A 25,582-nucleotide genomic window follows, 5' to 3' on the forward strand; every position below is an offset into this window, starting at 1 on the left:
CTGTAGCTCAGGCTGGTCTTGAGCTCGTTATGTAGCTCAATTTAGTTTAGAACTTGTGTATCCTCCTGCCTCGGGCACAACATCCAAGCAGCAATAAGCATTAATGAGCACCTACAATAAAAGAAAGGAAACAAGAGCCAGGTTTGGGGCGCATGCCTATAATTTACTTCCAAAAAGATCTGGGCGAGCAACCTTTGGAGAAGAAGGGAGTATTTGTACCAAGGCTCTATGGTATGCACAACCTGGGTGTGGCCACAGAGCAGAGGACACAGGTGCTTCATGAGGGACAGGCCAGGTGACATGAGAAGTGGCCAGAAGCAGGAGGAAACCAAACCCAGGGGTTCCTAGATCAGGATAAGAACTTGAGTCTTCATTTTAAAAGCAAGAAGAAGGGCCGGGGATATAGCTCAGCTGCATTAAGTGCCTGCCTGGCAAGTGCATGGTCCTGGTTTGATTCCCAGTACCAAAATACATACATACAATAGGAAGCCAATGATAGGAGCAAGAAGATAGTGTGATTAGACTTAGGGTTTTGTTTTGTTTGTGGTGCTGGGAGTCAAACTCACATGTACTAGGGAAGCAGTCTACCACTGCACTGTATCCCCACCCTAGATTTAGAATTTTAGAAGATTGTGCTGACTTCTGTGAAAGCAAACAAAAGCAAAAATAAAATTGAGCTCAGTTAGGAGGCTGTTAGAGGATTTCAGGTGGGTGACCTCAGTTGTTTTGGACCAGACAGTGGCAGAGGAACTGGAGAGGTTAGTAAGATTCCTTGAGAGGAACCCAAGAGGGGACCCTGAGAGCACTGGGTGGTGACCTCAAGTTTGGGGTGAGGGAGGATACACAGAGCAAGAAGTGAATTGTCCAGTCAGAGGGCAGAAGCAAAGGGAATGTATGCTGAAGAGGCCACTTTAATATTCCCTGCAAGTAAAAAGCTTTGCCCTTCGAAAGCTCCCATCTCCCAGCATCAGCAACCTGTAGACATAGGACATGAAAAACACACAGGTAGGAGAAAGACTCAATTTCCTGACAAGGTGTGAGGGGCCGGAGCTGGGGAGGTCCACAGATTTCCACAGCAACTATGAGTTCTGCCTTTCCTCTAAGAACCTGGGAGCCTGGGCTGGGGGTTTAGCTCAGCGGCATAAGCACCTGCCTTGCAAGCAGGCGGTTGTGAGTTCGATCCCCGGTACCGATAAAAAGGAAAAAGACAAAAAAAAGAAAAGAAAAAAAAAAAAAAAGAACCTGGGAGCCTAAGGCACCATAGCTGGAGTGGACAGGCCTCCAGGTCACGGGCTTGGGTCTCTCTAAACAGGAAGGTACATGTGTGGAAGCAACTGCCCCCTACATGGGATGGAATTGAGGCCTCGGGTTTGTGGGAGATGTGTTTTTTGAGGGTCTCACTATGCAGTTCAGGCTAACCTTGAGCTCACTTTGTAGCCCAGGCTGGCCTCAAACTTGCAGCAATTCTCCTGCCTCAGCCTCCTGAGTGCTGGCATGACAGGCATGCACCACTATGCCTAGCTCAGGTCTGTCAACTGCTAGAGCCTGAAGGGATCTTTATCTGATTCAACTCTCTGATTGGGGCCTAGCATGGTGAATGGACCTGACGTGGACAAGGGGCTGCAAAGCAGCTGCCCAAACTTGAGGCTGCCTCTTCTGACCTCCGATTCCGTGCATTCCCAGATCCTCCACCTAACCCCAGCTCGCTCCTAGACAAACAGCACAAATCACAGTCCTTAAGGGCTTTTGTGAATAATGTAGCTTCTGCATCCCTCAGATGTCCTCCAACTGCCTCCCCTCACCAAACACCCTTTCAGGACCCACATCCATCCAGTGCGCATTCTCCGAATTTCACTTCGGAGGGCCCTCATTCCCGCTGCACTCCTCTGCAGCTCCTCCTGCTCAAAGCACTCCCAGCCCTGTGCAGACAGACTCATGGATTTCACGTGTGCTACTTGCTCCTTAGCTCTGCCACTGGGCTCTGGTCCCACCTTCTCATCAGATTTTTATAAACTGTTGACAGACTGATGGTGTTGATTTAGAGCAACACCTGGGTAGATAAAGGAAGATGGTTTATATTCACATTACCAAAACAAGGATACAAACCACTCCCAGCTAACAAGGATGTAGTTTTTTCTCCTGCTTTGGGCCAAGATATTACTGGGAAACAAGTTAGAGATTCACTTGAGTATTTACTATGCTCTTTGCAGCTCGGACTTGTGTAAACCTAGACACCCCAGGAGGGAGTAAGAGAAGAGCAACAGGGCACATTTGAAAAGTTATTATGAGATTTACAGATGGATAGAAATTTCCTGTAAGAACAGGATCTCCCAAAGGAGGGGCATAGAGATCTGGGTCCCAGGGGCTAAAATAGAGACAGTAATATTAAAAAACAAAGGGTTCTAGTTAAGCAGCTATGGTGTTATGTCTTACCTTAGGGGAACTAAATAGTAGATAAAAGGGAGTTTACTTTATAGAATATTCCAACTAAGAAAAAAAGGAGGAATCATAGAAATAAAATACCACAGCCAGGTGGCACATACCTGTGATCCCAGCACTTGGGAGGCTGAGGCAGGAGAATCACTGTGAGTTTAAGAGCTATATAGTGAGTCAAGGCCAGCCGGAACTACACAGCGAGACCCTATCTCAAAAAATAGATAAAATAAAATAAAATGTCACCATTTACTAATTCCAGATGAAATAAGGAGTGGCTAATGGCTGCTGACATTACAAGAAGACAGACAAAAGGGCTGGGATTTAGCTCAGCAGCATAAGTGCCTGCCTGGCAAGCACTAGGTCCTGAGTTCGAAGCCTGGTACCAAAAACAAAACAAAAATATTAAGAAGCATTATATGCATGTAATAATTCTCATGAGGAATGTAATCATTAGGTATTGCAAACATTTACTAATAAAAAATAAAAAATTTGAAAAGTTTGAAAAAAAAAAAGAAGAGAGACAAGATAATACTATGATACTACGTATCTCCTGATGGATGTCAGGTCACTGTGGAGTACTATCATCATCATCAGTATTATTATTATTATTCTTTTGCTGTACTAGGGATCCAATTAGGACCTTGCACGGGACACTCAAGTGCTCAATCACTAGCTACACACTCAGTCCTCTGTGGAGTGTTTCTGACACATTAATATCTGAATTTGATCAGGCCTCTAGAACCAGTTACCAGTACCAGGAAAGCAGGGGAAAGAGGCACAAGTTAAAGAAACCCCATAGTATACTATGAACAAAATAGTGGGATACACTAGGGTTCAACTAGGCTTCCTCAACAAACAAGTGACAGAAAGGGAGGGATGGAGGGAGAAGCAGACGGAGAGGGGGTTAGGCGGAAAGACAGAGAGAGGGAGAGGGGAAAGAGAGAGAGAGGAAGAGAGGGAGGGGAAAAGAGGGAGACAGGGAAAGGAGAGAGGGAGCGGGAGAGGAGAGGGGAAGGGAGACTCGGGCCACCTCCCTCTGTCACTGCCAGGTTCAGGGCTCAGTGGAAATGGGTCCTCTGGTCAGGTAGAGTCTCAGACCCATGCTAGCAAATCCCAAGAGCTGGTCAGATCCGCACTGTCCAAGACTCCAGACTGGAAGTCTGTGGCCAGCAAGCAGATCTGGCTCTCCTCCTAACCGTGTGACTCATGATGACTCATGTCAGCTAGCAATGCCGTTTTCTTTTCTCTTTTCTTCTTCTTTTTTTATTTTAAAATTCAGGCTACCCTTGAACTTTGTGTGGCCCTCCTGTAGACAGGTGCCACCAGGCTCCACTAGCATTTTCAAGACAGTAAAGACAATCCCCTCATTCCAGGAGAATATGGGACACTGAAAGAGAGAGCCAGACCTTGAGGAAATAGACTATAGCAATGATACTGTACTATTAAACTTCGGAGACATTACATTTAAAATTTACCGACAAAGCGTGTGTGCGTGCGTGGGTTTCAGATCCTCACTGCCACCTTGTGAGGCAGGTAAGGGAGGTAGAACGTGGGGCTGAGGGAAGGTGAGGGTCAGGCAAAATGAAGTGTCAGAGCCAGGAATCAAATATTTTTGTTTCTCAAGGACGCTGGTGTCCTGTCCAACACACTATACTGACTTCCTTCAACTTATTTCAATTAAATATAGGCAGGTACGGGCCCATAAAATACATGGCTCTGAAAGGACCAGAGTTGCTCTAACCTAAAACCAAAGGGGCCTACTGATCCAGCAAATTAGCAAACGAGTTAGTTCCTTCAGTTAAATGTCAGGAAGCGGCCCTGTGACATCACTGCACAGTCTCAGCAGTTTTGCTTCCAGGATTTTATAATCCTCCTCCAGATCCCCCTGGGCTGGTTTGTGGCAGGAGTCTTCCTATGCCTCAGATGACTACAGAACAATCCCCACCTCCCATATACTGCTGTGCCCAGAGCTTCTGAGATTCTTTCAGCCTCTAAGTCACAAAACCACAACATCCTTCAGGCTAATTCTGCTTTGTCACGATGCCGAGACAACTGTGACTAATACCCGCCCAGCAGCAGGCTGGGAGAGACTTTCCATTTTGTGGAACGTATGTGTTCAGACCCCAAACCTTCTGGTTCTAATCGACCTTCTTGCAAATTCTGGACTGGGGTGGATACACTAATAAATTCCTGACTGATTAATAAGGCTGATTAAAAACAGCTAAGCTTGTCCTGAGTATCTTTTTAAGGGTCAGGCACTGCATTAAAGGCCTTCTGTATGACCTCGGTTGCTTTCAGCACTAGGAATTAAACTCAGGGCCTTGTGCATGCCAGGCAAGTGCTCTGCTACTGAGCTACACTTACAGCCCAAGCCTTCAAATATTAATCATCAGATCGAGCACCTCCTCGATGGTTTCCACAAGATCTACAGCCCACATTCTCTCCCCTCTCATTAGTCACTGGGCAGCAACTATTAAACTCCAACTTCCCTACGAGCTGGCTAACACACTGCAGGAATGTCTTGCACTCAGAACATTATCCGGATGCTCCGAGTTTGTCCTGCTCATTGTAACACAGGAAAGAGAACAGACTGGCTTCTGATTTGAGCCACCCATATTTGTGTTTCTTCCCTTTGAGGGATCTGAAAACAGTAGTACTGGAAATTTAGAAGGGAGTAAAGAACTGCTAAAGAATATTTTCTAAAACAAATGAGTATTCTGCTGGCCCAGAGGATGCGCTTTCTGCCGGAATACATTGTGAAGTGAGCGCTCTTCCCGTACTGGTCACACTCGTGGGTCCTTCCCTGGGTGGGTCCGTTGGTGCTTAACCAAGGCTGAGCGCTGGCTAAAACACTCATAGTCACTGCACCTATAAGGCTTCAGCCCCATGTGGATCCTCTGGTGGGTGATGAAATGTGAGCTTCAACTAAAGCTCTTACGACGTTGAAGGCACCTGTGGGCTTCTCTCCTGTGTGTGTTCTTTGGTGCACAATGAGGTGGAGTTCCTCTCCCCAGTGTGGGTCCTCTATGTCTGTGAGGGTCGAGCTGTCACTGAACCTCTTCTCACACTCCCAGCGCTGACGGGACTTCCCACCTGTGTGTGTTCTGAGGCAAGTGACAACGTCTGGCTCTGCTTGGAGCCTTTCTCACACTCGATGCACTCGTAATGCCTCTGGCCAGTGTGAGTCCTTCGGTGCCTCATGAGATGGACCTCTACTTAAAGCTCTCCCCACATTCCGTGCACACAGGCTGCTGCCCCACATACCTCCCAGGAGCTGGTTCAAGTCTCTCCCCTGGGCAGAGGACTCCTGCTGGTCCTCTCCAGGAAGGCTCCTCTGAGGCCCTTTCACTTCCAGGGCCCACCTCCAGTTTCCTCCCCAACTGGCAGTTTGAGAAATATTTCCTAAGAGCGCTCTCCTTCCATAGTGTTCTGCTGTTTCAAAAATGTCCTGATGGAGTTTTGTCACCTGATGCTCAAAGTCTGAAAAATCAACGGAAAAAAAGTTCAACGTTTGGCAGAAAAGAGAATGGGAAGGTGGTAAGAGTGATGGAAATGACTGTCTCTGAGGCAGACTACAACTAATGTAAGCACTCTGCTTTTCACTTTGGGAAATGCTGTTAAGGACCACCGAGCAGCTCAGCTGCAGGGTACTTGCCCAGCACACAAAAAGTCCTGGGTTCCATCCCCACGATGAGAGAGAGAGACAGAGAAGAGACAGAGATTCACATATTATAAAAATCAGGAAATTCCTTTCAAAGATGTTATATAGTTCAGGCAGTAGTGAAATGTTTACTCAAAATGAAGACTTTATTCAATCAGTTCTTAATTGACTGGTCAAAGAATGAAATGCAAACTATTTTGTATGATACTAGCAATCAAATACAGGCCTTCGCACTGAGCTACATCCCAGCCCTTCTTTTTCGTTTTTCTTTTTGCGATATGGTCCACTAACTCACTAACTGGTGATCCTTCTGCCTCACCTTCTCCAAGTGAGTGCTGAGTTACTGGCATGCGCCACCATACCTGGCTGAAAGGTGAACTTCTATAACAAGAAGCACTCTGGGAAGCCGAGGCAGGAGGGCAGCAAGTTTGAACCTGGCAACTTGGAAAGACCCTACCTTAAATTAAAAAATAAAAAAGGCTTGAGATGTAGCTCAGTGGGATAGCCCTGGATTCAAGTCCCCAGTGCTACACTCACAAAGAGAAGTATAGAGCAAGAGTCTGGTCTCACGTGCCATAGGCATGTTTTTCCTTTTTCTGTAAAAATAAAGAGGGAAACATTCCAAATCCTTCATCTATAAAAGGCTGAAATTTGAGATGTCCTCCTCCCACCAGGCAGCATTCACATGGCACCAGGGTGACCTCCCTCAGGACTGTCCTGGCCTCAGAGCTCAGGAGCCGCAGGATCCATGGCACCTCCCACTGCTCCAGCGGGGGACAGCTCTGGCTCTGGGGATCCTGTGAGGGAAGGAGGACAACGGAGGTGGGACGGAGGTGGTGAGGCCGAGCCCAGCTCTCCTTCCTCGCTAGGTCGAGAACACAGGCAGCACAGAGGCCATGCTTAGGTGTACCATAACTCTTTTCTGAAGGCACCAGGCTAAACTTGGACAGAGAAGTAATGTTATTGGAAACAAAAGTCCCTTGACCTCACCCTGGGAAAGAATCAAGGAAGTTAACTATAAGATTAGGCTTAAAATTTTCCCAGAATGGCAACAGGTGATAGAGCCATGAGAAAGAGAAAAATAATACAAGCTAGGTGTGGTGCTGTGCGCCTGTCATCCCAGCACTTGGGAGGCTGAGGCTGCAGCTGAGGCTGGCCTTGAGTTTGAAGCCAGCCACAACTTCATACTGAGTTCAAGGCCAGCCTGGACCACTTAGCGAGACCTTGTCTCAAAAATAAGTAAATGGGGCCAGGGATTTAGCTCAAGGCATAAGCGCCTGCCTTGCAAGCGCATGGTCATGAGTTCGATCCCCAATACCAAAAAAACAAAAACAAAAAAAGTAAATAAATAGAAAAACACAAACAGCTTTTAAATATATGAAAAACATTTAAGCTTACCTTTAACCAAAGAAATTTGAGTTATAGCAATGACATATGACATGTGGAGTAGCTATGAAGGTAAGGGGAGCCATGGGATGGGTGCATTGATTGTTCTGTTCAACCCAGAGCCTTGAGTATTCTAAGCAAGGGCTCTACTGCTAAGCTACATCCCTGGCCTATCTAAATATTGTAGAAAGAGCCCAGAAGTAATTTTTGTTTGTTTTCAAGTTTCAGGGAAAAACATCGGTTCTTTCATTTCCTCAGGTCCTGGGTTATGCTTTCAACTTTGCAGCTTCTGAATGTCAGGCTTGTTAGCTGGAAAAGCAGAAGAGAAGCACAACTCTCACAGAGTTATGTAAGCTATTGAGAGAGCAATAAACATTAAGAACATAGAGTACCATAAAGATGGGAGATAATCCTTTTCTGTCTGGGAGGCAACAATTAAATCTCACAGAGGCCTGGCTTCCTAAGAAACCAAGGTCCACAGGCCTGAGACCTCTTGGGTCTCTAAGTCTTCAGTCTAAGGGGGAAGCACTGGGGATAGTAGTACTGCCTGGCTGACACAGGATTGGAGGACTGCCATGAGTTGGAGGCCACTCTGAGCTACATAGCGGGTTCAAGGCCACACTGAACTACACAGGGAATTCAAAACAGACAGACAGACAGACAGACAAGAAAAGCACCCTTACCCTCTGAGAGCCCATTCTCCTAACCAAGTTGGGTGGCATCCCTGAACAGGATTCTCCAAGCAGTGTCCAGGTAACCCACTCTTCCCTGAAGTCCACAGCCATATGTTTGAGGGTCTTCAGTCTCTAAAACAAGACATCAATATGCACCAATAGCTCCTTAGCTATTCACTGTGTTGGAAATCCAGAGGGTAAACACTAGGATACACAAACAAAAAGGACTAGAAGAGCCCTGAGGTAATCTGTCAACCACACGAGGGTTTCTTTTCTTATTCTGTGTTTTGGGTATTTTTGTGTTTGTTTTTTTTGAGACCAGGCCTCACTATGTAGCTCAGGGTGATCCTGAACTGCATAGCCCAGTCTGGCCTCAAATTTCCAGCAATTCTCCTGGAATCCTCAGCCTCCCAAGTGCCAGGATTACAGGTGTGTGCCACTCTTCTTCAGTTTTTATAAAAAGTAATCCTTCCCTATGGCCAACTTTCTCCACTAAGAGAGGCCTGAACCTCTCAAATACATATAGAGGACCTTCAGGCTTTTGCATACATTAACTCTGAGATAAAGTTTCCATAAGGGATTCAATAAAGGACAAAGTTTGCAGATATAATTCAACTTCTGGAAAGCTTTCTATTCTCTGCCACTACAGAACCCCAGGAGGAACTGTGCTGGGTACCATTCTATTTCAAGATTTAAAGAGAGTCCAAAGGGAGAATTAAAAAGACATGGGTTTTAAAAAAAGAGAGAGATGAAGAAAAAAAGACATAGGAGCCAAGTAGTGTGGTGCACACTTGTGATTTCCAGCACTCAGAAGGCTGAGGCAGGATGATCACTGTGAGTTCAAGGCCAGCCTGGGAGATGTGGCAAGACCCTATTTCAAACACACACACACACACACACACACACACACACACTACCCCAAACAAACAAACAAAAAAACCATATGGATAACATAAAAATAAGTAAAATCCAATGGAGAAGCACAAAACATAACCCCTATGGACTGAAAACTATCATTACATTTAAAAGTTAACTGCACTATCATAAAGCAATTATGTTTGGGAGCATGGTCAGTGTTCATTATTGAATGGATCAGCAATTCATTCAGCAACTAATACAATGTAAGGCATTAGATATCACAAAGAAATATGTTTCTCTCTTAAAGAGTATTTGGTAACACTAGCTGTATTGTTGCATGCCAATAATCCCAGCACTCAGGACACTGAGGCAGGAGGATTGTCAGGAGTTCAAGGCCTTCCTGGGTTACACAGGACATCCTGAACTATATAGTGAGACCCTGTCTCAAAAAAAATTTTTTTTAAAAACAAGTTTTCATCCTATGATTTGGGGATGACAATGTGCAATGTATGTACCACTGGTGCCCCTGATTGATGTGTTTTGGAATTTCGTTTTTTTGTTTTGTTTTTTTTTTCCTCTCTTTGAAATAAAATGGATTTGAAAAATAAAATAAAATAAAATAAAATAATGCTTAAAAAAAAGTTACCCAGTTAATCCATTACCACTTACAAAGAATTCTGCATCTCAGTGGAGGGAGAATTAATCTAGGAGAGGAAATTCCAGTCTCTTTTTTTGTACCGGGGATTGAACTCACAACCTCACATTTGCCAGGCAGGCAGTTATGCTGCTGAAGCTAAATCCCCCTCGCAAGATTCCAGTCTTTCGTATCTTTTACCCCACCAATCAAAGGACCTGTTTATCCCAGCACTTGGGAGGCTGAGGCAGGAGGATCACTGTGATTTTGAGACCAGCCTGGGCTACAAAGTGAGCTCAAGGCCACCCTGAACTGCATAGAGAGACCCCGACTCAAAAGGATAAAAACAAAACCAACCAAACAAAAACTGTCTACTACCTACACCTACATATAAACTTTCCATGGAAAATTTTATGTATTAATTGACATTGCTATTGTTCATTTACTGAGTGTTCAAGGACCCCCCCCCAAAAAAAAAAACTATATGAACACATTTCATTTCTCTTGTTTAACGTTTTAACAATTAAAATAGTGCCTTAGGGAATAAAAAATTTAAGAAGAGATTTGAGTATAGATTTCATGTCTGTGTTTCTCATAAACTCCGAAGGGCAGAGCCCTCTCGCGATTGACAGACAAATCTTAGAATTCTTTGGGGTGCAGGTGTTACCTGAAGCCTCGAGGCGCTAGGGGCTGTGGCTCGCAGGGGTTATGAATACGACTGTGACGGCTGGGTGTGGCCTACAGCGGCTCTTCCTCGCAGTGCTCCAGGCGGCCACAGGGTCCCAAAAGACAGGAAGCCACAGAGGGTCACCGCTGAGGAACAGGCAGAGCAGAAGGACGCGCTCCCCCTCGCGGTGTAGACCTCATCCCTTCCGCGCCGCCCCCCTCCACGCCTCTAGGCTGCGGTCTCCGGTCCGGGCTCACTCACCGCCCCAAGCCAAGCCAGCATCCTTGGCGTAGATGAAACAGGAAGTGAGAGTCCTCCGCGGCCGAGCCGCGCCCAGCCCGCGGCGCAGCCAGTCCTTTCTAGAACCCAACTGAGATTTAGTGACAGAGCAGTGGGACTCTGGGTTTTACAGCTAGAGGCCTGAAAATACCGCCTCTAGGGCCTTCCCATTGGCTTTTCTGTTACCATGACTGGAAACTCTTCACGTCTATTGGGTGACGGAGCTGTCAATCACTGCGATGGCTCTGGGGAAATGTAGTCCACAGATCCTTGTGCGTTCAGTTCCAAGAGTTAACAAAAGTTAAACCCCACTGTGGAGCTACCAGTCTGCTTCCGTGGCCTCTCAGAGCTGAAGGCCAGATCCAAATGCTGTACTTCCAGGGTGGGATCTGCAGATGTAAACCTCCTGGCCTCACCAGACAACAGGACCCACCACTCTGGCTTTTCTGTCTTCCCAGCAGCCTTCCTCTGTCCTTACTGTGGTTCCTCTTCTGAAGAATCCGCACCTCACTGTGGATGGCCAGAGTCTTCATGATGATCTGCTGCCTCCTGGGTTCCAAGTCAATGGTAATCTCAGCTGGAGGGAGGCTGAGACAGGAGGGTTGCCCTGAGTTTGAGGCCAGCTGAGCTACCTAGCTAGTTCAAGGCCAGGCTTAGCTACATGGTGAGATGTTGTCTCAAAAAACCAACAAAAAAAAAAATAAAGGAAAGAGAGAAAAGCCTTCCTTTATCCTAGGAAAACACACCTGTGCACTCTGTCAATTTAGTGAAATTTTTAAAATGGAGTTCACTGGATGTGGTGGTGCAATCTCAGTGTTAGGTGTTGTACTAAAATGCTAAAAAACTAAAAGGCAAAGTTAAAAAGATAGTTATTAGCAAAAATAGTTAATTAAAAAGTTATTAGCAGTATTGTCATTCTGTGCTGTGCACATTACCCTAGTAACCATGAAGCACCAACCACATAGTTATAGAGTGACTGTATCATCACACTGTTCTGTATGCGTCGTCCCCTGAGAAACCTGTTTGCTCTGTCAACCTTAGTTCCTTTTGTAAGAGATAAATGATGCTGTGTCAACCATTGTTCCTTTTATAAGAGAAAAATGTTCCTGGAATTGGCAGACCAAGGGCTATGAATTGGCTAACCACCCACTGTGAAGTGCCTCTGACCTCAAGCAAAGAGAAACAAATAAAGGCCCACCTTGTTTCTGTTTCTCATTGCTATGTACTTAAGTGGTCAATGAGCTAATCATAAATGAGCTATAAAAATCTGTCAAAATTCTAACCCAGTTGCACAGCTTTGCAAACTCCATCTGCACTGTGCCGCTGGAAACCAGCTTAAATAAAGCACTCTTTTAAAGACATCTTGGCCCCCCCCCATTTTTGATTAATATCTTGGGGCTTTGTTTTGGGGTACAACATTAGGGAGGCAAAAATAGAAGGATTAGCACAAGTTCAAGGCCACAAGTTCAGACAGTGAAATCATGTGTCAAAAAAAAGAAACATCACTTATGAGTATAGTCTGAAAAAAAAAAAAGAAACATAAAACACAAACTTTTCAGGACAGACTGTTCAGTGTTTAGAATGACCAGCCAAGACTTCCAGGAAGACGGCAGAGCAGAAAGCAGTAGAAAAAACAGCCTCTTTGAGAGTCACCATCCAGATGTTGGAATATGGCATCATGAGGAAGACAAGAAGGAAGGAAGTGGGTCCTCTGGATCCAGGAAGAATCTGAAGTATGAATTAAAGCCCACAAGGAGAGTGAAAAGAAAAACTTCCAGGAAGAAGAATGCAGTAGCCAGTGGCACCTTCACTGTGAGACAGGATTCACTGCATGAGAGGAGCTGTGTAAAAATGGAACGCCCACTCACGGTGACTGTGACAGCTGGTGACCTCGGAGGCTTCTGCAGAGAGGTCTGCACTGGCTGGTGGTGAGTGCAGAGGACCTAGTTCTCCCATGAGAGAGAGTGATTAGCTGGGAGTCATTTTAGAGAAGGGCCAGCTGAGTTCAGAACCCAGAACTATATTGTCATAAAGGGAACAATTCAAGAGGAAGAGATTACAATCATAAATATATGTGCAACAAATCCCAATGTACCCAACTACATAAAATAATTACTAACAGATGTGAAAAATCAAATATGCTCTAATACAATTATATTGGGAAACTTCAATACCCCACTGTCACAAAAAGACAGATCAACTAGACAAAAAATGAATAATGCAATGTTCGGACTAAATCACACTTTTGAACAAATGGACTTAGTAGATGTCTATAGAATGTTCCAACCCACAACATCAGAATACACATTCTTCTCAGTTGAACATGAAACATTCTCCAAAATAGACCATATACTGACTCACAGAACATGCTTAAGTAAATGCAAAGGAATTGAAATTATCCCATCATACCATCAGACACAGTGCAATGAAATTGGAAGTCCATGCCAAAGGAAACCACAAGAACTTCATAAACACGTGGAAATTAAATAGCATCCTCCTGAACAACCAATGGGTCACAGATAAAATTAATGAAGAAATTAGACACCAGAGATTTAGCTCAGTGGCATAAGTGCCTGCCTGGCAGTGCAAGGTCATGGGTTCAATCCATTGTACCACAAGAAGAAGAAGAAGGAGGAGGAGGAGGAGGGGGAGGGGGAGGGGGTGGGGGAGGGGGTGGGGGAGGGGGAGGAGGAGGAGAGGAAAAAGAAATTAGACAGTTTTCACAGTTGAATGATAATAACAATACAAATGCTGGAACTTGTGGGATACAATGTAAGCATTCCTAAGAGGCAAATTTATAACAGTAGATACCCATATCAGAAAAACAGAAAGCACATATGAGCAAATAATGGTGAATCTCAAACTTCTAGAAAAAGAAGAGCAGGCTAAACTAAAAGTTCTTACAAGGGAGAAAATTATAAAGATCAGAGCAGAAATTAATACACTGGAGACTAAAAAAAAAATACAAAGAATCAATGAACTGAAGAATTGGTTCTTTGAAAGATTAAATAAAATTGGGAAACCCTTAGCCAACTCTATCAATAAAAGGAAAGAAAAGACTCAAATTTATGCAATTAGGAATGAAAAGGGTGAAATCACAACAGACCTTGCAGAAATTCAGAAAATCATCTACACCTACTTTGGAAACTTGTATTCTAATAAGATGGAAAATATAGAAGAAATGGACAGATTCCTAGATACATATGAATTACCAAAGTTAAATCAAGCTATAAAAATCCAAATAGCCCAATATCAATCAATGAAATTGAAGATATAATTAGAAACCTATCAACAAAGAAAAGTCCAGGCTCTGACGGATTCACTGCTGAATTCTACAAGAAATTTAGAGAAGACCTAACACCCCTACTTCTCAAACTCTTTAATGAAATTGAAAGGGAAGCAATATTCCCAAATTCATTCCTGGAAGCAAGCAATACCCTGATACCAAAACCAGAGAAGGACCCAATTAAGAAAGATAATTACAAGCCAATTTCTCTAATGAACATTGATGCCAAAATCCTCAATAAGATACTGGCAAACAGACTGTAGCAAATTGTCCAGCATAGCTAGTTACAAACGCAACACTCAAAAATCAATAGCCTTCCTGTACACAAATAACAAACTCACTGAGAGAGCAATCAGAGAAATAATATCTTTTACAATAACATCCAAAAAATGAAATACGTAGAAATCAATCTAAGAAAGGATGTAAAACCTTACATTGAAAACTACAGTACTCTGAAAAAATGTTTGAAGATGATATTAGAAATGGAGAGATATCCTGTGCCCTTTGGTAGGAAGAACCAATATAGTGAAAATGGCCATACTTCCAAAACTGTTATACAGACTCAATGCAATCCCAATCAAAATTCCAATAGCATAGCTCACAGAATTAGAGAAAACAATCCTAAAATTCATCTGGAACCAGAAGAGATCTAGAATAGCAAAGACAATCATGGGTAACAAACACAAGACAGGAGGCATCACAATCCCTGACTTGAAATTATACAATAAAGCTACTGTGATAAAAATAATGTGGTACTTGCAAAACAAAACAAAACAAAAGACCTGAAGATCAATGGAACAGATTAGAAGATGCAGAAACAACCCCAGACATACTAGGTCACCTTATCTTTGACAAAGGTGCCAAACACAGAGCCAGGCATGGTGGCACATTGTTGGGCGCAGGCGCTCAACATACCATACCCCACCCGGGACTAAGGACCACGCCAGCTTCCGCAATGCGCTACCTCCCTCTTTAAATTAGCCAACCCGTGTGCACTTCGTGCTCACTCCATACTCTGTGGCCACTCCTGATTGGCCACAGCTGGATATAGTAGCCGGAGCCTACATCCCATTCCCGCCCTGCTTCCTTGTGGCAGCCTGTGATTGGTCACGGCCGAATATATAAACCAGAGCCCGCGTAAATAAACTAGCAGTTAACTGTCGTCCACAAAAGCGTCTCCTGTCTTCTGTTTCATTGGAGCTGCGCCGGTCAGCACATACTGTAATCCCAGCACTTGGGAGGCTGAGGCAGGAGGACCGTTGCAAGTTCGAGACCAGCCTGGGCTACAAAGTGAGCTCAAAGCCAGGCTGAACTGCATAGTGAAACCTTGTCTCAAAAAGACCAAAAAAAAAAAAAAAAAAAAAAAAAAAAGGTGTCAAACACATTCACTGGAAGAAAGATAATCCTCTTTAATAAATGGTGCTGGAAAAACTGGCTCTGCACATGCCAAAGATTAAACCTGGACCCATTCTTTTACCACGTATTATGCTAAAATCAGAATGGATCAAAGATATTAATATAAAACAAAAACATTAAATCTACTGGAAGATAGAGTAGGTAAAACTCTTGAAGACACTGGTGTAGGCAAAGACTTTATGAACAAAACCCTCGTTGCACAGGAACCATCAAAAAGAATCAACAAATGGGATCTCACCCTATTGAAAAGCTTTTGCACAAGAGAAACCACCAACAGAGTGAAGAGACCATGTACAACGTGGGAGAAAATGCTTGCCATCTGTACTTCAGACAAAGGATTACTATTGAGAATATGTAAAGAACTCAAAAAAACCAATCCTCCTAGATTTAAAGGCCAATTTTAAAAATGGGCATCTGGGGCTGGGGATTTAGCTCAGCTTGCATAAGCACCTGCCTTGCAAGTAGGCGGTTGTGAGTTTGATCCCCGGTACCTATTAAAAAAAAAAAGTTTAAAAAAATGGCATCTGGGGGCTGGGGATTTAGCTCAGTGGCATAAGTGCCTGCCTATCAATCACAAGGTCATGAGTTTGATTCCTGGTTCCAAAAAATTAAATTAAATTAAAAATGGCCATCTGAGATGAATATACAACTTTTCAGATGAAGAAATACAAACAGCAAATAACCTTGTGAAAAAATGTTCAGCATCATTGGTCATTCAAATGAGGTAAATTAAAACAACACTGAGATTCCATCTCACCTCAGAAAGAATGGCTACTATCAAGAAATCAATTCTTTCTTTTTTTTTTTTTTTTTTGGTGCAGGGGATCCAACTCATGACCTTGATGTTTGCCAAGCAGGCACTTACACCACTGAGCTAAACCCCCAGCCCCAAAATCAACTCTTTGAAATTAAAAAAAAGCTCTTTAAAAAAAAAAAAAAAAAAAGGAATCAAGCAATAACAAATGCTAGAGAGGCTGTATGGAAAAAGGAACTCTTCTCCACTGTTGGTGGGAATGCAGACTGGTGCTACCACTGTGGAAATTAGTATAGAGATGCCTCAAAAAACTAGGACTAGAGGTCCCATTCAACCCAGCTACCCCCCTTCTGGGTATCTTCCCAAAAGAAAAAAACATTACCATGATGATAAATGTGCACTATGTTTATAGCAGCACAATTTGTAATAGCCAGATCTTGGGGACACCCTAAATGTCCATTGGCTGAGGAATGGATAAAAAAGATGTAGTATTTTAATACTTTTAGAGCTAAATAGATGCAACTTGAGACCATACTGATTAGTGAAAAATATTAGACACACATATGTAAGCATCATATTATCTCACTAGTGTGATAAACTAAAAATAAAACATATGTATATGTGTACACATGTATGCATATAAAAATAGGTAACATAGTTACACTACTGAGTTCTCTGAGTTTGCCAAAGAGAAAGGTTTGTGCTAGTGTTGTTTGGATAATTGTGCTCCTGGTGAATATTTGGGGATGACAATGTGCAATGAATATACTACTGTTGTCCCTGATGACGTGTTTTAAAATTTTGTTTCAGTTTTTTTTCTTTCATATTTTTCTTTTTCTCCTTGAAATAAAATGGCTTTGGGGGAAACAAAAACAATAAAAAAAAGAATCACCAGCCAAATGGCTCATAGGAAAGTCCCACCAGTCCTGCCGCGGATGTGGAAGGTGCACCCTCCAGCACCTTCTGGGGTCTCTCTACACTTAAGATCCTTGTGAGTGCTGTGGGCACCCACAGGACTCACATCCTGCATGAAGCTCACGGCCCAGCGGGGAGATGGACTGTACAAGAGCTAAAATTCCCAAGCAAGTGTTTTGTTTGTTTGTTTGTTATTATATAGATAGTGACATTGTAGCTATGTTGCTCCCTAATTGGAGCCATCTGCATGGCTACCCCAGAGCATCTAGGGGTTCACTCCATTATAAGCAACTTTCTGGGTTCCACTGCAGTGAGTTTTGTGGTTAGCTAAAAGAAGCACACAGAAGTCTTAGTGGAGCCCCGGAGGATCTCAGAGCTCCTGGAGGCTGGGGGTGGCCAGCCTCGTTCCTGGGGACACACTCAGGACTTAAAGGTGTTCTGGGGCCTGGCCCTCGAGAGGTTTTCTGGTATTTTGTCCTCAGAAGGTTTTCTGTGTCTCTTCAATCGACTGACAAGGAGAGAGAAATGGAGATGACAGGAGAGTCCCAGGACACGGTGGGAACCACCCCTGCCTCTCCTGCCAGTCCCCTGCCTCTGTCTGGTTTGCCCTCAGCATTCGCCAGACTCCCGCTCCAGTGCGGGACAAGGGCGAGAGAGATGCTGGACAGAGGAGTCGGTGGAGGACAGGACGCAGGAGTGTGACCCCCAGGTGGCCATCAGAGTGGAGGAGCCCAGCAGTTAGGAGGGTGTGGCGGGGAGGAGACAGTGAAGGCTCAGAGAGAACCTGAGAAGATTTCCAGGAGAATGAAAAGAAATATTTTGTTAAGTGTACTTTTTTGACAGGTGATATCAACTATTTTATTATTTTGTTTTATTTTGTACTGGGGATCAAACTCACAACCCACAACCTCGTGCTTGCCAAACAGGTGCTTACGCCACAGCTAAATCTCCAGCCCCAATATCAGTAATTTTTGTGTATGTGTGTATCAAGTTTTGCCTTATTGCCCAGGCTGGCCTCAAATTTTTGGCTTCAAATTCCAAAAAAATAAAATAAAGAAAAAAATTTTTTGAGACAGGGTCTGACTATGCAGTTCAGCCTGGCCTTGCCCTCACTATGTAGCAAGGCTGCCTTTGAATTGGGGTGACCTTCCTGCCTCAGCCCCTGAACGCTGGGACCATAGGTGTGTACCACCATGCCTAGCGTTATCAAATTGTCCAAGCTGGGCTTGTTTATTTCTCCTTCCTTTTTCTTAGGCGGTTCTGGGGATTGAATCCAGGGCCTTCACACAGAGATATACCCCCATTCCTTTCTTTTCTGCTTTGAGACAGGTGCTTGCTAAGTCACTAAATGGCCCCGGGTAGTCTGGAACTTCCCATCCTCCTGCCTCAGCCTCCCAGAATGTTGGGATGACCAATGTGAGTCACCACACCCGCCACACATAGTGGTTTTAAATAACAAGGGGTTCCAGGGGTAATTGGTGTGGGTGGGGATTCCAGACTGGCCGAGCTGGCTGTCCTAGCCCAAGGGTCTCTCGGGACTTGCAGAGGTCACTGAGCTGCAGTGTCTGGAGTGTGGCTGTGGCTGGGGACTCTGGTTCTGAGCTTCTTCCAGCGGCTGTTTCCTCACTGGGAGCCTCTACTCAGCGTGGAGAGAGAGGAGCTGGAACTCTCACCTGCTGTCAGAGTGACACTGCTGGGAGCTCTGGGCCACACAGACCAGCCCCAGGACAGCGGGGAGGGTTGGCACTAGGACTCCAGGGCCAGAAGTCAGGATCACATGGGCACCTTGCAGGCCCAGGGGGGAGGCAGGTTTTTAGGGTGTTTTCCTTCTGACAGAGTGCCAAGCGCCTGTGTCACCTTTATTTATATTTATTTATATACTGGACCATTTGGAGCTATAGCTCTAGACTGTTTGCTTGTTTGTTTTACATTTTGAGAAAAGGCCTTGCTGGGCTTAAGCTTTCGATCCTCCTGCCTCAGCCTCCCAAGTGCTGGCATCACAGGTGTGTGCCCCCACACCCAACTCAGCACCCCCCTGCATTGTACTTAATGTCTTGGGAAGAAGGGGTGTAGGGGAACGACAGCATTCATAAGGACATTTGATCATTTTACTGAGCCCTAAGAGACTATTTTTCTTTTCCTGAGACTTTATTTTTAACTGGTAAATTGGTAAACTGCCCAGAATAAGAATCTTCTTAGCTGCTATTGAGACATTGTGAATCGGCTTCCCACGCATACCGTTATGCCACAGGTTTTGTTTGTTTATTCATTTTGGTTTGGTTTTCTGAGACAGGTTCTCTCTGTGTAGTTGGGGCTAGCTTGTAAACTCACTTTGTACGCAGGCTGGCCTTGAACTTGCAGGATTCTCCTGCTTCAGGCTGTTCAGTGCTGGGGTTATAGGCCTGCACCACCTGGCTGTCTTTCTTTCTTTCTTTCTAACTCTAAATTTTCTTCTAAGGTTAAATGGCTCAAATCTATCATCCCACCTGCTCCAGAGACTGAGGCAGGAAGATCACTTGCCCAAAAGTTCAAAGCCAACTTGGGCAACATAGCTAGAACTTTCTCAAAAACAAAACTTAGGGGCTGGAAGTTTAGCTCAACGGTGTAAGTGCCTGCTTGGCAAACGTGAAGTCTTGAGTTCGATCCCCAGTACCAAAAAAAAAATAGGGGTCCACATGCCCTTTTTGGGGGTAGGGGCACTGCACAATTTCTAGAGGTCCTCCCTCCATGCCTGCACCATCTGAGATGACTTCCTTTCCTGTCTGGAACCCTACAACCCTATCAAAGACCACTCTGTGCACTGTGGTCCCTGTAAGGAGTCTTTTGACTGTCATACACTAGGTTTTGCAGGGCAGAAATTCTCTGTTAAAAGATGGAAGTTGGAATCATAGAGAAAACAAAGAAACAAAAAAGAGTCAGAGAGTCCTTATCTCCTCTAACAAGCACTTATCTTTGTTTTTATGGCTATATGGGAGATACAGAAAGATAAGCACTGAGCAACATCTCTTACCAGGGATCGAACTCACAAGTGTCTACTTCCAAGGCAGGCGCTTATGCCGCTGAGCTAAACTTCCAGCCCCCTTTTTTCATTTTGGGACAGTCTCTTGTCAAGTTGCCCAGGCTGGCCTGGAACCTGGGATCTGCCTGCCTCAGGCTGCCTAGTAGCTAGGGTTACAGGCTGAATTAATTGTTTAAGAAATAGAGAGCTGGGTGTGGTGGCTCATGCCTGTAATCCCAGCACTCAGAAGACTGAAGCAGGCGGATCATTGCAAATTTGAGACCTGTCTGGACTACAAAGTGAGCTCAAGGCAATCCCAAACTGCATAGTGACATCCTGTCTCAAAAAAAATGACAAAAAAAATAGAGGTACATAAAAATAAGAGAGTGGGCCGGGGATTTAGCTTAGTGGTGTAAACGCTCATCTGGCAAGCACGAGGGGGAGAGAGAGAGAGAGAGAGAGAGAGAGAGACTACTATCCGGGAAGATAAGAAAACAAAAACAAAAACTGAACAGCCAAAAGCCCTCACCATTGATGCTTTGGCTACATATCCTTCCTGAAATAGAACTCTAGGCTGTGTAAAAGCTGGAGCTCAGACCTTTCTGGAGAGACAAGATACCTCCACTCTCGAAGACGCCTGCTTAGTGGCATCTGGTGCTTTTCCCTTTATTCCTTTTTGTTTGTTTTTGTTTTTCGAGACCAGGTCTCACTATGCAGTTCAGATTGACCTTGAACTCACTATGTAGAGCTGGCCTTAAACTCACTGGGATCCTCCTGCCTCAGCCTCCTACATGTTAGAATTACGAGTGTGTGCCTCTATACCTGGCTTCCCCCTTTATTCTTTTTTTTAAGCCAGTAAAATTTAGCAGTGGGGGGGGGTGGTATACCAACTTTAGTGACACTAATGTTAATAAGTTCTGATAACCCATTGCCATCGGACCAGCATCCCCCTTTATCCTTTTATTTTGTCTTTTTGAGACAGGGTCTCACTATGTGGTTTAGGCTAGCCTTGAGTTCACTTTATTGTCCAGGCTGGTCTTGAACTGACCCTCCTGACTCAGCCTCCTGAGTGCTGGGATTACAGGCATCGCCACCACGCCTGGCTCTCCCTTTATTCTTTAGAGGAGAAAAGAGAAGATTTTGGTGCAGAGGAACCTGGGGACAGGCGAAGAATGACAATTCCTGGAATTGGCTTCTGGCTGCTTTTTGGTGCCACCCATGGCAGCTGAGGGACACTGTGGGCAGCAGTGTGTGGCCAGAACCAAGCAGAGGTCCCCTGCCAGCTTGTTGCCCAGGGGTGGTGCTGCCAGGTGCCTGCTGAAGACACATCTGGGATCCCGAGGAAAAGGCAAGGATTTTCCAGGGGAGGCTGGGAAGAACTGAGGCCCTGCAATCAGAAAGGGCGTGGCTCAAACCACTTCTCACACTTTAGTATAAGCAGCAGTCACCGGGAGCTTGATATAAAAAGTAAACATGGTGGGGGTTGGGGATTTAGCTCAGCGGCATAAGCGCCTGCCTGGCAAGCATGAGGTCATGCGTTCAATTCCTGGTACAAAAAAAAAAAAAGAATTATCTCAAAAAAAGGTAAGCATAGTGGTGCAGGCTTGTGATTCCAGCACTCGGGAGACTGAGGCAGGAGAATCATTGTGAGTTAAAGGTCAACTTGGGCTACAAGTGAGTTGAAAGCCAGCCTGAAATGAATAATGAAACCCTATCTCGAAAAAAACACAAAAATATTTGATTCCCAATACAAAAAAAAGACAAAGCAAAACAAAGGGTCAGGAATTTAACTCAGTAGCACAAGCACCTGCCTGGCACGTGCAAGACTGTAAATTCAGTCCCTGGTACCAAAAAAGAAACAAAACAACACCAAAAAACAACAACCAGGGGCTGGGGATTTAGCTCCGTGGCCTAAGCGCCTGCCTGGCAACAACAACAAAAACAAAAACGACAAACATACTCTGGCTCAGCAGGTCTAGTATAGAATCTAAGATTCCACATTTCTTTCTTTTTTTTGGTACCCGGGATCGAACTCATGACTACATGCTTCCTCAAGCAGGTGCTTATAGCACTGAGCTAAATCCCCAGCCCTCAGATTCTGCTTTTCTAACAAACTCCCAAGAGTTGTTAAATACTGCTAGACCCAGTACCACCCACTGAGTAGCAGGGATTACTACTAAGCCTCCTCTTTAGACTTAGTAATCTCGGGTATTAATGTAGATATGGACTGATGACACAGTAATTAAACACACTCACAAGCAGTTAAGTACAAGTGGAAAATCGGTGTGGCAGCCCGTACCTGCAATCCCAGCCCTCTGGGAGGTCGAACAGGAAGATGATGCCTTCAAGCCAAGCTTGGGCAGTTGACCAAGACTCTATCTCAAAACCAAAAATAAAACAAGCTGGGCACTGTGGTGCAAACCTGTAACCCTAGCACACAAGAGGCAGGAGGATCACTGTGTGCTGGCAGGCAGCTGGGGCTACACAGCAAGACCTTGTCTCAAAAAAAAAAAAAAAAAAAAGCCAGAAAGCAGAACAGACAGATGGATGGACATTCAATGGAGCAGGCTGAGCATGCAGCTCAAATGTGAAGCCAGGACCACTGAAAACAAGTGAAAAATAAATAAACCAAGAGCGGAGTCAGGCTGCTGATACTTTTTAGTGCTGTGCATCTTTACTGTGCTCAGGAACATAATGACTTAGGCAAATAAATGTGTACAAGGGTCCAGGCCCCTTGGGTCTACACCCATCCAGAGTCTGGGTGGCAGCCTGCTCTGTGGAGCGCCTTGCTGAGCCACCCACCATGGCTAACGAGGCACAGGATTAGTCTCGATCACTGAGGTCTGCTGTAACACAAGCCACTGCTCATCAGGAACACATGAAAGAACTTTTGTTTCACAGCCCGAACTTGATCTTAGAAAACAGTTTTGTTTTTTTGAGATAAAGTCTCACTAAATAGCCCAGGCTGGCCTTCAATTCCAAGATCCTCCTGCCTCAGCCTTCTGAGTGCTGGGATTATAGACAAGCACCACCACTGCCAACATTAGCAAGCATTTTAAGCACTGGTACCTGCAAGGTTCCAGATCAGACTTACTCTCCCAGTCCTCAAGCTGCTTGCCAGTGGAAGCACCACTGGGCTGGAGGTTTAACTCAGCAGCATAAGCACCTGCCTTGCAAGCACGGGGTCATGAGTTCGATCCTCAGTACCAATAAAAAAAAAAAGAAATCTCTGCAGGGAACTCAGCTCAGTACTGAAGTTATAGGCAAGCACAGGGGGTCGTGGAGGAGATAAGATACAACAAGGAACTTTGCCGGACCTGGGGACATCAGGAGACACTCGAGAATTTACACCAGACACGACAGCCCCTGCCACTTCTGCCATGCCAGATCCCACAGAGTGCTTCATATTGGGTAAGCCATTAGCCCCCCCCCCACCAGCCTGCCTCCAGGATGATCTGAAGCCAGCATGCTGACTAAGCCCCCTCCTCCGCCATCGATTTCAGCTCCCCAGCCATGATTTTTGGCTCCTTGGGGTTTTTCACTCTGAAAGTTAACCCCCTCTGCCCTGAACCTCCTTCCTGCTGCAGTCCACTGCTTCCCAGTTCTGCTCTCCTGTCTCACGCCTCGGGACAGAAAGAGACTCGCTTCCCTTTCCGTGTATAACCCGGTGCTATCCTGGTGGGCACTGCGAGACCGGCTCCCTTGGTGACTGACAGGTTGCTATGACTGCCTTGGGCATCACTCACGTTCCCTTAGGGGCCTGGCTCAAACTGAAGACGTTCAGTACAGGACCTTTGCCACACCAAGTGTGACAATTACCTTTCTCCGCTCTGATGGGAAATCCCCTTCCTCCTTCTCCCGCACCTCTCTCTACGCTCAAAATGAACCCTGCCCATCTCCCCCTGCCTCTCCCTTCTGAGAAGCACAAACTCCTCCACCTCCCTCCCCATCTAAAGCCCAAAAGCCCAAATGGCTCTCGGTGACCAGAACACAATACTTGTAATTTTTCCATAACCAATAATTAACAGAAGATAAGAGTTTGCTTTTATTTCTTGGCTGCTAAATTATATTAGGTAATCATAATTGTCACTCTTGTTTGTTACTGTTTGCACCATTTATAAATCACTTTTTGATGTTTCTTTTTCTTTCTTTCTTTTTTTTTTTTTTTCTTCTTTTTTGATACTGGGAAACCAACCCAGGACCTTGTGCTTGTCAGGCAAGCACTACGCCATTCAGCTACATCTCCAGCCCTATGACATTTCCTTGAAGGGGTGTTTTGCTCTTGTGGACAAGGTCTTTCGTCCACCATTCCCGTCCACCGTGATGTCTCACTGCCTCACAGGCCAGCTGGCCAAGGCCTGAGACCTCAGAAACTGTGAACCAAAGTGGACCTTTCCTTGGGAGTTTTTGTGAAGGTGACAGAAGGCTGATTAACACAGCTGACCTCCTCCAGACTCCTCAGCTAGCTGTCAGGGAGATATGGGGACTCTTAACTAGATGAGCATGCTGGTTGGGGGCTGGTGGGGGACACAGTTCAGCTGAGACACAGGCCCAGCCCTCCACACAAATTGTCACTCCTTAGCGGTGGCCTTGGCTGACAATCTCCCCTTGGCAGCTTTCTGTGAAGGCGTCAGGACCTGGTGACAGGCTCCTCCCTTCCTAAGTGGCACTAACTCAAAATTCCTCCTCCTTGAGCCGAGGGATTGACACCTCGCCCAAGGCATGGCCACTTCTGTCTCCTCCTGCTCCATTTCCCCCTCGCCCTCCCAACAGCGGGCACTGTCCTGTTTCCCTGCCACCCGTGTCTACTTGGTGCTTTCTGTTCCTTGTCTACCTCACCCCTCAGTCTGGAGCCAAGGGCTGACTTGCCCCATTCCTGCTGGTGGCCTCAAGTTCCTGTTTTCCAGCTTCCGCAGCTGCCCACAGGTCTAGACATTCCTGGAGCAGGGGATTCCTCTCCTAGTCTTGCAGGCTGGCAGAAGTACCCTCCGAATTGCCTAACTGGGGTGGGTAGCAGCCAGCAGGCCTCCCTGCGGCCCATCCTGCTTGCCCTTTCCTCCCAGCTGCCAGGATCCTGCTGCCCGCCTGACCTGGGGAGATGGGAAGTCACAACAGGGACCCAGACATGGTACCCTCAGTGCCCGGGCTTCCCTGCCTGGGAGAGAGTCTGTGCCTCCCCATCGCTTCTTTCCTGAGTCCTGCCTGATTCTGCCTCCTCAGGGCAAACATTTTAAGAATCTATTGGGAGCCTATTACAAGAAATAATTGATGCCAGGCGCGGTGGCGCAGTCTGAAGGACTGGAGGCCATGTCACCTTGATGGGACCACTCAGGGACGTCTGAGAGCGACACCTTGTGGTGATTTAGGGTAATGGCAAGCACAGTTGCAGTCCACGCTGGGGATGCTTGGGCTCCTGAGCAGGTGTGAATACGCCCAGGACCCTGGGCAGATCACAGAACCTGCTAGCAGCGGCAGCCCCAGCGAAGTGGCAGCTCCAGGAAGCAGGCATCCGGCTAATTCAGGAGTGAAAGGCTGGAGCTCATTTCAGTTTCATTTATTTTGGGGAAAAAGTTAAACACATTCTGATTGTAATGATACAGGTAATATTGATCACATTG

At 45.4% G+C, this 25,582-nt stretch overlaps 1 long non-coding RNA gene across 1 annotated transcript; it reads right to left on the reverse strand.

The window, feature by feature from the left end:
* Positions 1-142: 142 nt before the first annotated feature.
* LOC101788862 (uncharacterized) lies at positions 143-10,715 on the reverse strand. Its single transcript, XR_216406.4, has 3 exons — positions 10,317-10,715; positions 8,167-8,289; positions 143-5,916 (listed from the first exon to the last, which is right to left on the reverse strand). It is a non-coding gene; the product is annotated as an uncharacterized LOC101788862 (long non-coding RNA).
* Positions 10,716-25,582: the final 14,867 nt, after the last annotated feature.

The sequence above is a fragment of the Cavia porcellus genome, unplaced genomic scaffold (assembly GCF_034190915.1).
Source record: "Cavia porcellus strain 051 isolate PalLab524CR breed Dunkin Hartley unplaced genomic scaffold, mCavPor4.1 scaffold_6, whole genome shotgun sequence".
NCBI lineage: Eukaryota > Metazoa > Chordata > Mammalia > Rodentia > Caviidae > Cavia > Cavia porcellus.